The following is an 8,936-nucleotide window of genomic DNA, read 5'->3' as shown; positions in this document are numbered from 1 at the left end:
AGGGCTGCCAGTTCCACCTCTGTAGAGCTGGGCTGTATATCCCCAGGCAGCAAACAGCAAGACAGGTCACTAACTGTCACCAACTTTCGGTCCCCAGCTCTAGAGATGTACATTCCAATCATGTGGGCTTAAAGGGACCTCAACTTACAGTGACACAGTCCACTGGCTATGCGTCCCACAGGTAGTGTAGCCTCTAAATTGAGGCACAGAACAAGCATGGCAGCCGCACACTGGTCCATTGATCAAAGAGGAAGAGACAAGAAAGGCGAGGCTCACCGAGGGAGCCACTTATCTCTCCAGCCTTCAATTAATCTCACTTGAGTTTATCAGCCAGGCTGGCACAATAAACTATCGCAATCCACCCCTTGGCAACCTTTCCAGACATTGATGAAAACACACTTATACTTATCATCAATCATCTATCATATATGTAAATAAAAACACACTAAGTCCAATTGTATCTGATATATCATACCTGAACAAAGGAAAGATATGCAATAAGCACATAAAAAGAAAATACATTGACAATTACAAACCTCGCTTTTGCAATTGATCACGTGGTCGTAATTGATAGGTAGAACTACCTTCTACTACTACCAATTCTGTGTTACCTTTGCTCTCAGCAAGCACCTCAGCTGGTTGCAGTTTTTTTGCCTGGTGGAGTGACCCAGGCCTTCATTCTTGAGGGGTCTGGGTCATTATAAGTCCTGTCAGGATTGGGTTGCTATAATTTACCATTTACTTTAATTACAGGGCATCGTAACACTAAGAGTCAGCCTATGGGATCTCCTGGATTCCAGACATATTCTTCTTTACCTCCATTATGTAGTACCAGTCCAATTTCTCCTTGGTAATCAGGATCAATCACAACACTTAGTACAGCTACACCCCTTCCTGACCTGTTGATCCAAAGGCCTGAGAAGCCCAAAGTGGCCAGGGGACATTATAAGCTGCCAGTTCATGCTGTGTTTCCAGGTGGGAGAGTTCCTTCCCTCGGGACCAGGACCTCCAGGCCTGAGGAACACAGGGTTGCTGGGACAGGAAGCAAAAATGCTGCAAGTGGATCACTAGGAATAATAGTGAGTGGTGCCATTCCAGCTTCCACCATTTGGTTCCTGGACCCATGAATTCTGGATATTGGAGACACAGCACCATATATTGACCGCTGGTTTAGAACATGTACTAAGATTGACTTAGTACATTAATATCTTACTTGATCTATTAAGATATATATTATTCTGGCAGACCTGTGATTTACATTGTCAGTGAACATTATTATAAATTTTGCCTGATGACCAACCCCATTGTTTGTGTAAATAGCTTCCAGTCATGTAAAGATTAATTCTGTACAGGTAAATAACTCAGTTATTGTAATGTGCAGCTAGGCTATACTGGTCCAATATCCATCCCTCAAGAATGTCTTAAAAATTGGTATTAGGCTCTAATCAATGACACTATTAATGGAAGAGTCTTAAGCTCCAAGGTTATGATTAATAAGATTCTCCACCATTAATTCACAAAGATGTCTCTAAGGGGAACCAAAGGCAGATTAAAAAAACAATCTCATTCCTCTTCAATTCTTATTTCCTAGCATAGTAAATCATATGACTGCATGATTCAAAATGGCCTGTGCAAATCCATTTTTAATGACTTCTAATTTTCCAAGACTCATATTTTGTATATACCACATCATGATTAATGGATGTTTCAATGGTTTCTTCTCAGTTTGAGTTATGCCATATTACCCAAGGAAGGTCATGAAAAGACTTGCTTCATCTCAATCAGTGGTTCTCAACCTTCCTAATGTCGTGACCCTTAAAACAGTCCCTGATGTTGTGCTGACCCACCCCAACCATAAAATGAATTTCATTGCTACTTCATGACTGTAATTTTGCTAGTTATGAATTGGGCAACCCTTGTGAAAGGGTGGTTCAATCCCCGTGAAAGGGTCATTCAACCCCCAAAGGGGTCATGACCCACAGGTTGAGAACTGCTGACAAGATCATTAAGGTCAACTCTACTTAGAATATTGGAAGTGACCTGTTAGAAGAATAAACCATATCCAACTTGGAGGAAGAACAGCCAGAATACTCCTAAGACGTGAGGATGGTAAGCCTTAGTCTCACGTATCTAGACATGTCATCAGGAGAGTCCTGTTACTGGAAAAGGTTATCACACTAGGTAAAATGGAGGATCATTGAAAAAGAGGAAGGTCCTGCATAACAGTGGCTGTCACATGGGCTCAAACACAAGGGCAGGGGTGGCACAGAAATGACCAGTGTTTTGTACACAGGGTGACTATGAGTTGGCGCCAACTTGAGGATCTCTGAGGACCTATCTTTTGAGGTGGCAACTCTTCCCTCATCCTAGTTTGAGTGTCGTCCTACCTGAGGGATCATCTTCTGGCACTGCATCAGATGATGATCTGCTGCTATTCATATTGTTTTCAGTAGCTAATGTTTCAGAGGCGGTCTGCCTCTCAACCTTAGTCTGTGTGAGTCTGAAAACTCTGAAGCCTGACTACCATGTTTGGGATTTGAAAAAGCAGCTGGCATAGTTTCCAGCATGACACAGACCACCACATTCTGACCAACTGACAGATGAACAGTGACATCCACTCTGATTGTGTATAGACCCAAAAGACTTGAAAGCAGATCCTCATAGAGGGATGGGGATACCATTGTTCATTTCAGAAATGTCAGCAATAACCAAACAGCTCCAATAAGATAAATGTTCAACAGATGAACATACAAACAAAATGTAAATACAAGTACTGCTGTGCCAGTAGAAGAAATGAAATCTGGATACAATAAGGGCAGAGCTTGAAGACATGCTGAATGAAACAAGCCAATCACAAAAGGACACATATTGTATGACTTCACGTATATAAAAAGACAAGAAAAGGCAAATGTTTAGATATCAAAGTTTATTAATAGTTACTAGGGTCAGGATAGAGAAAGTGCGGGGTGGAGGGAAGGGGTGATGGAAAAACTACATGGATCATGGAATGTTAGCTTGCAAGCAGATTCTTGTAATTGCTGTCAATAGGCTAAAACCTGGAAATAATAAACAGGCAAACGTTGTGTGATGGAGATACAAGGGGGCTTCAAGAAGTTGGTGGGAAACTTCCATTATTTTCAATTTTATTTGCAGTCATCGCTGGGGCTAATTTTTGCTGCTGATTTGTTTGCTGGCCTGTTCTTGCACCTGCCTGACCAGGACCAAGGCCTTCCTGAAAGCTGGAATGACATGGTCCACTGGGGTGACCAGTGTTCCCCAGGCCCCATGCTCACTCAAAAGCAGAGCTGCCAACACCTGTAGTTGCCCAGGAGCCAGCAAAGGCCCCCCACACTCCCTATCCCCCAAAATCCACACCCCCTTGCAGCCAGCCCCACCTTGCAGGAATGAGAGGTAATTGGGAAGCATGGCTACGGTAGGATCTTTGTTCTCAATTTTCTCCAGGTCGCAATCCGGCTGCTTCGTCATTTGGGAAAGCTTGCTGCAACATGGAGGGAAAAGACCCAGCCAGTCAACTTAGCAAGCTATTCCTGGGGCCCTTGCTCAGGTAAGCAACACAAATGCCTGCATAAGATGCCCACATCCTGCCTCCTGATCCACATCCTGGTCTCCAAGCTGGACTCCATCATCTTCCCAACCCTAAAACTGTCCCCTCGGTCTGATCTGTTCCGATGCCCACATCACAAAGTTGAGTGTCAGCTTCATTCTTTCACCCTATATGCTACCAAATCCTGCCAGCACCTCCCACCATCTGCCCCCAACCCAAAATGGCCCCAGTATCTCCCATCAGCCCCCACTCCATTCCCTTGGCCATGGCCACACCACATTCTTGAACTATCCCAACAACCTCTTACCTGCTCTGGCTGCATCCACACCTGCACCCTTTTCTAAGTCCCTCTACCAGGCTTCACACTGAAGCCCCAGTGACGTACCTAATATTGCCCTGACCACGTCACTGCTCCACTCAACTCCCTACAAAGGTTCTCTTTCCTCATCAGGAAGCCTGATAGGAGTTATTGGAGCCCGGTTAGCACCAGGACCTGGCTGGCCTGTGTCCAGCTCCTTCTTCTTGTCCTTTCAAATGCCTGTGTCCCTGAGGCATTTGAAAGGGAGGACAGGCCCCAGCAATGTTCCTGCACCTTCATCCTCAGTTGTAGGGCCCCATGACCTTGATTTCCACTCAGCCCAGCATCATTAGGATGTGTGTGCACACCTCTCGGTCTCTCGGCAGCACAGATCACAGCAGCAGCCACAGACTGCACGCCAGACCTGCACTGAGTCACTTAACCCTCGATGCAAACATCAGGCTCACGTTAAAGACCAACCACTAGAGGCCCAAGGAGGCTCAAAGACTTTCCCAAGGAAATCAGCTAATGAATAGAAGACTAGAATTTGATCTGTAGCTGTAGAATTCTCACTGTAGGGACCTGTCAGCCTACACAGACATGTTGGAGGGCTTTGGTCTCTACACAGGAGCTGGCATCTTGAAAGTACAGTGTGAACCTTCACGGAATGAACAAGAGCAGGTCTCTGTACATGAATCACCCTCCAGACTCAGGCAGGGACTGGAGCAGAACTTCCCCCTGGCCAGGGGCCTGTAGGGATTCCCATGTGGCTTGGCTTTCCTAGACCCGCTAGATTGGGAGGTGGAGAATTAAGACTACAGTAAAGAGCAGGCATCCTGGTAGTCTGGTGGGTTGCATGCTGGGCTTCTAACCAAAGAGCCATCAGCTGGAAACCACTGGCTGGAAAAAGATGAAGCTTTCTACTCCTTTGAAGAGTTACAGTCTGGGAAACCCTCAGAGGCAGTTTTACGCTGTCCATAGGGTCCCTGGGTCAGAATCGCTGGCAGTGAGTTTGGAGGGGAGTGCTGCCTCTTGTCATGTGAGCACATATTCAGGGAGTGGTGTGGGGCACCAGGGCCAGTCCCTCCGTCTCTCACTGGCAGAGCCACACTGCACCTGGATGATTTCCTTGAGCAACTCTATGGCCTCCCGGATCTGGGTCATGGCTTTGTTAAAGCTGGAACTTTTTCTAAAACCGCTTATTCAAAAACCAAACCCAAAAGAAGCCCCCAAACCAAGCAACACACTCAGGGAATTTTTATTAAAATAGAGATAAAATTACTCCAGGAGGGAATACACAGTTAAAATGGAGTCTGCATACATCTAAACATAGGACAAGCTACCAGAAACTTCTTCAGAGGCAACAGAAACGGAAATTTCCCTGTAGGCAATAAGCAGGAGCAGCTCCCACACTCCCCCACACTAACAAATTTGCAGAAATGTGGATCCAGTTCAACTGCCTGGATGTCTTTTACTGGCTACTTTCTCTGCATGAAAAGCAATTAATTATTGAGGGCAATTTTCTCCTGTTCCTCTTAAAGAAACCTTCTCTCCAGCTGGCTGTCCTCCACGAGGAACGTTTCCTCTAGCTTCTTTCTACTGCTAAACACAAACAAAGAGGGTTTGGTAAAAATTAAAGAAACAACAGGCACAATTTTTGAAGACTGGATGTGGGACCGGGAGATCTTCCTTACTGGAGGGATCTTGCTCTTCTATGGAGACCTATACACTTTCCCAAAGAAAGACTAGCCTTCACTTTGGCTGAGTTCCTGCTCACTGAACCCCATCTTTGTACAGCTGGGCCCATCTCTTTCTCCTTTCACTTGCCACCTGCCAGACTGTTGACTGATAGCAACCAAACTGGGTCACCTCCCTTGAGGCCCCCAGTCCTGGAAGGACTTAGCCCAGCAACCTGGGAATGCCAATCATGTCTCAATGCGCGGTGGGTGTGCTGGAATATCACTTCAACACCCTCAAGGCTGGGTGTACTCGCCGCAGACGCCCTACTGGCTGGCAAGGAGCCAGGGTGTTTCCAGACCGGGTTCTCCCCCCAACCCGCTCCTTGAGAAAGTTACTGCACAGATGACAACACTGGGCAAACCTCAGGAGGAAGCCCTAACGTTCTGTGCACCAGCTGCAGCCACTCGCTTCCTGAATAACGTTCAGGAATACGTAGCGAGAGAAGAAAGGGACCCGGGGCTCACCTTTGAGCTGAAGATGTTCCAGGAGTCTCGGGGAGGAGGCACCGCTGTATGGAGACAATGTAGGGGGGCTAGGAGAGACCTGCAAAGCGAATAATCGGGAACACTGACGCCCCAAACCAGTCTGGGATCCCCCTTTCTCAAACAGGGATTCTCACAAGGAATCCCAACTAATCCCCAAACAGGGGGATGGGACCAGTCTCTCGGACAGCCCCCAGCCAGGCTGCTGTGTGCAGCAGGGTCACCCCAACTGGTCACCAACGCAACCCCAACGTGGGCGCGCTGACTACACAGAGCTCAGGATGCAGGCGCTTCTCTGGCTCCATACTCCGTGCACAGCAAGTAGGTTCCGTGCACAGCAAGTAGGTACCGCGCTATGACCCTCACTTCCGGCTAGGACACCGCCACTTCCGCCCTGTCGCAGCGTGACCCAGAATAGGAGAAGCATAGTCATGGGTGTGATTGGGAAACACATAAGTGAAAATTCAGTCAGGACTTAGACTTCATTAAGTATAGCTATTCAGGAAAATATGGATGTGGCAGAAATTAATATGGATGTGGCAGACATCAAAAACAGTAGTTCTTAAATTCCCACCAACATATTTGAAAGTTTGTTCTTAATAACACTGACCATACAGGAATGAATTCAGATGAATTGGAAATAATGCAATATATAGGTCTTAGTGGGGGGGGAGGGGGACCCACCAGATTCTTATCCTGACAAACGGCTAGATTATTATCAGATGTATGATCAAAGTCACATACCCCATACAGCACTGAGGTAAAAGCACCAACCTGTCTGTGACATTGAGTATCCACATGGTAAAAGGTGACACCTGAGTCACTGTGATAGTGGGTCAAGATGTCATTCTCTTACAACCAGAATCTCACAGCTGTGCTCAGGGCCACATAAAACAATTAACAATAGACTTCTACCATATGGACACAGTTGTATACAAAACAAACTGAATATGTTCTTCAGCTCTTGGATACTCCAGTACATTTTAACTTCCATATGGTGCTTCTACATGTCTGAGACTGAGAAAATCAACCACTACATCACCTGTCTAGTTTTGGACTATTGTCTATAAGGACACTACTTGCTGTGGTAAAGATGAAACATGTTCTATAAAATGTAAAAAACAAAAGCCCAAGGAGCTGTTACTCTGCTCTCTATGGTTCTATGAGTCAGAATTCACACAACAGCTCTGACTTTATTCTTTTAAATGCATTTTCTTATTCCATATAAGTAAAACCTTAGAGTTTTGTGTATTTGCAAACCGGAGGGAAAAACGAGATACATCACTTCAACCATGGTGCTTGGCAAAGTATAGGGGCAGCAAACAAGAGGAAACTTTTTAGATTGATAAAGGTGAGACAACGGGCTCAAATATAAGAACAATTATGAGGACGGTTTAAGGCAAGCCAGTGTTTCTCCCTGTGGTAATAGGGTCACTATGATTTGGAACTAACTTAGTGACACCTAACAACAACCTCTCTTGTACAGGGACTGTATGTACAATAAGTACTGAAATGTTAGAGTGTTTCTTTTTTAAATAAGCAGTAAAGTAATAATCATTCCAGAATCTTGTTGAAAATATATAATCATGTTGGTTTTTTTTAAGGGTAGAATTAATATTTTATTTTCATTTGCAATCAGATGGTAATTGATTGTTCCTTTTTTAAATACAAAAAGATTTACACAGCTGATGGCTAGTTACATTTTCAGGAAGCATAATTAACTCATTCATGGTAGCTTCAAGTTTTTCCTTATTAGCACCAGAAAATTCACCCACCTTTATACAACTGAAATGCTGGCATACATTTGACTTCGCACTCAGAAGCGACGTCCTAGCAGTCATCCTCATCAACTTCAAGGCAGGCCGCATTGCCAGACTTTGCACACAGGGAATGACAGAAAGGCCCCCACTACGAGGCTGAGAAGTGAATCACACCAAGCTTCTCTCCAGCACTGTTCAGCGCAGCCTGAGAATCCTCCTTGCTATCACTCTGCTTCACCATTTTGACCACTGGGCTTTGTTGAGTGACCGGGGTCACAAGAGGAACAAAACAGGACAAGGCATTGGACTGAGCTTCACATATATATCTTAATAGAGAATACATGCTGATGATTATCAGACAATATCTACAAGATACAAATTATTATGAGAGGCAGAGGGTTGCATGAAAAAATCTCAAATTCCCTTAGGATATTTTTCCAACCTTGGGCCTCTACTCAAGCACTCCCTCAATGCATGAATAATTTCTTTAATTAAATTGGAACTCTCGATGCTCACCCTCCCGACACAACTGCTGAAGCCAAAGCAGGTGAACAAGCAAATGTGGTGAAGAAAGCTGATGGTGCCCAGCTATCAAAAGAGATAGTGTCTGGGGTCTTAAAGGCTTGAAGGTGAACAAGTGGCCATCTTGCTCAGAAGCAACAAATTCCACATGGAAGAAGCACACCAGCCAGTGCGATCACGAGGTGCCAAAGGGACCAGGTATAAGGCATCATGCAAAAAAAAAATATATGTATACCTGCAAGATGAAACAATAGTGAAGAACAAAATTCAATACATGTTGATTTCTACAAGAAACCTTATTTATTATTTTAACGCATGAGAAATTTTAAAATAACATTTTATGACTATAGAGAATATGGGGTAAAATTATAAAATGGACTCTACAATAGAATGTGTTATACAGGTGTTTTAACAATAAAGGAACATATTTGATGATTACATAACTCTATTGGTTTAGGAGAGTAATTAGATCATACATCAGAGCAGTTTATCTTTACATTTGTGGAAATGGGATCGATTGAGTTAGAGAGTGCCTATCTCTGACTTTGAGTTCATATTTCAACTTCACT

The 8,936-nt window shown here is 44.6% G+C and overlaps 1 pseudogene; it reads right to left on the bottom strand.

Moving 5' to 3' along the window:
• Nucleotides 1-7,746: 7,746 nt before the first annotated feature.
• Nucleotides 7,747-8,086, bottom strand: LOC142442257 (thioredoxin pseudogene; annotated as a pseudogene).
• Nucleotides 8,087-8,936: the final 850 nt, after the last annotated feature.

This window comes from Tenrec ecaudatus, chromosome 3 (genome assembly GCF_050624435.1).
Source record: "Tenrec ecaudatus isolate mTenEca1 chromosome 3, mTenEca1.hap1, whole genome shotgun sequence".
Taxonomy (NCBI): domain Eukaryota; kingdom Metazoa; phylum Chordata; class Mammalia; order Afrosoricida; family Tenrecidae; genus Tenrec; species Tenrec ecaudatus.
This window is presented reverse-complemented; position numbering and strand designations above follow the sequence as displayed.